The following is a 2,156-nucleotide window of genomic DNA, read 5'->3' as shown; positions in this document are numbered from 1 at the left end:
TGTGAGAATCAGCGCTCTTTTCCTTGTGCTAGAGCCGTGATTGGGTGAGCAATCACTAGGGTAGGGTTGCGACATGAAGAATATGCAGAACATGCAGGTATAAAGCGGCCACTGTCTCGGCCTGTCAGAGTTGATAGACTAGGCGATAGAGTTTGGGAGAAAGTAGGCGAGGACAAAAGGCGTGAACACAGGCGAGGGAAAAGCACCACTTGACAGCCACCACTTTTCACAAGCCGAAAAATGGGCACGCCTTTGAACGGGCAGCAGGGCTCACAAACAGAGCAGAAAGCACACACACGCCACCATGAGCCATGAGTGTCCGCGAAAAAGGCGTAGGGTAGATGTTGAAGATGTAGGCGTGAAAAGTACAAGTGGGTGAAGAGGCTGAAGTGGAAGGAGGGAAAAGTAGAAGGAAATGCACAAGGCAAATAGAGGGTAGGTATAGTAGGCGTAGACTGGAAGGCGTAGATGGTAAGGCGTGATTGATAAGGCGTAGATGGTAAGGCGTGATTGATAAGGCGTAGATGGTAAGGCGTGAAGGTATAAATGGTAAGGCGGAATAAGATAGAAAAAAAAAAAAAAAGAGCGGGAGGCGAAGATGACTTAGATTTTACTAGGCGTAGACGGTAAGGCGTAGACGGTAAGGCGTAGTAAGAAAAGAAAGAAGAAATGTGGGTGGTAGGCGAAGACGGTAAGGCGTAGTAAATAAAATTGGAAGGAGTAAGGTAGGCGAAGAGGAGAAAAAAAGAAAATAGATGGTAGGCGTAGAAGAAGACAAGAGAAAAAAAATATTGGGAGAGTAGGCGACGATAGGCGCTGACAAAGAGAAGAAAAGAAGAGAAAAAAAAATTGGGAGTGTAGGCGACGATAGGCGCTGACGAAGAGAAGGAAACAGTAGAGAAAAAAATTTGGGAGTGTAGGCGACGATAGGCGCTGACGAAGAAAAGAAAAGAAAGTGAGATCGGATAGGCGGGTAGGCGTAGAGTTGAAAAATAGAAAAAATGTATTGATAGGCGTTTGAGATCACGTAGTGAAGGCGGAGAGGGGAATGATGGAGAGGCGTGATCGTAGGTCAGCAAGGGCGGGTGCCGGAAGAGGTTTGGTGAAGAAGTCTGCAAGTTGGTTGCCAGAGCTGCACCACTTGAGTTGGAATTCGCCGGAGTCCACAAGGTCACGTACGAACATGTAGCGGACGTCGATGTGCTTTGAACGGCCGTGGAGTTTGGCGTTGGTAGCGATCTTGATGGTAGACTGGTTGTCTTCATGTACGACGACGGGTTGATCAGACGTTTGCTGGAGTTCGGAGGCGAGTTGACGTAGGTATAGAAGTTCTTGAATGCATAAGGCGAGAGCAACGAACTCAGCTTCCGTAGTGGACAGAGTGACGAGGGGTTGCTTCTTGGCAAGCCACGACACGGGTGAGCCGAAAAAGAGAGTAAAAAATCCACTGATGCACCGTCGAGTGTCAACACACATAGCATAGTTCGCATCGACGTAGGCGGAGAGAAAAGGGAAATCGTCGATAGAGGCGATGCCACCAAGGCGGATGCCATAGATGCGGGTGCCTTTGAGATAACGAAGGGCACGTTGGACGGCAGACCAATGAGTAGGGCCAGGGTTGTGGAGAAACTGACTAAGTTGTTGGAGAGTGTAGGCGAGATCGGGTCGAGTGCCTATAGCTAAGTACATGAAGCTGCCGACGACAGAGCGATAGTTCTTGCCGATCATAAAGGCGAAGTCGTGAGGCGTCGTCGCACAATGGGAGGCGGATAGAGTAAGGCTGGGGTTAAAAGGCGTAGAAACTGGATTACAGTTCACCATGTCAAAGCGGTCCAGGATGGCTTCGGCGTAGCGAGATTGGTGTAGAAAGATGGTCTTGGCTGCTCGGTTGCGTTCGACTTGCCAGCCCAAAATGTCGGAGACTTCGCCAAGGTCTTTCATGGCAAACCGTTGAGAGAGAGAAGCCTTCAAGGCGAGAACGAGGGAAAGGGTAGGCGCAATAATAAGGAGATCGTCCACATAGAGGCTGACAATGGTGAAACCGGAGGCGTCGGTCTTGATGACGACGCAGCGGTCCTTGTGTAGGCGGGTGTACTTTTGGGATGTCATGTAGTCGACAAAGGTCCAGTACCATAGGTTAGGCGCTTGTTTTAGGC

The sequence above is a fragment of the Aphanomyces astaci genome, assembly GCF_000520075.1.
Source record: "Aphanomyces astaci strain APO3 unplaced genomic scaffold supercont1.287, whole genome shotgun sequence".
Taxonomy (NCBI): domain Eukaryota; phylum Oomycota; class Saprolegniomycetes; order Saprolegniales; family Verrucalvaceae; genus Aphanomyces; species Aphanomyces astaci.
This window is presented reverse-complemented; position numbering follows the sequence as displayed.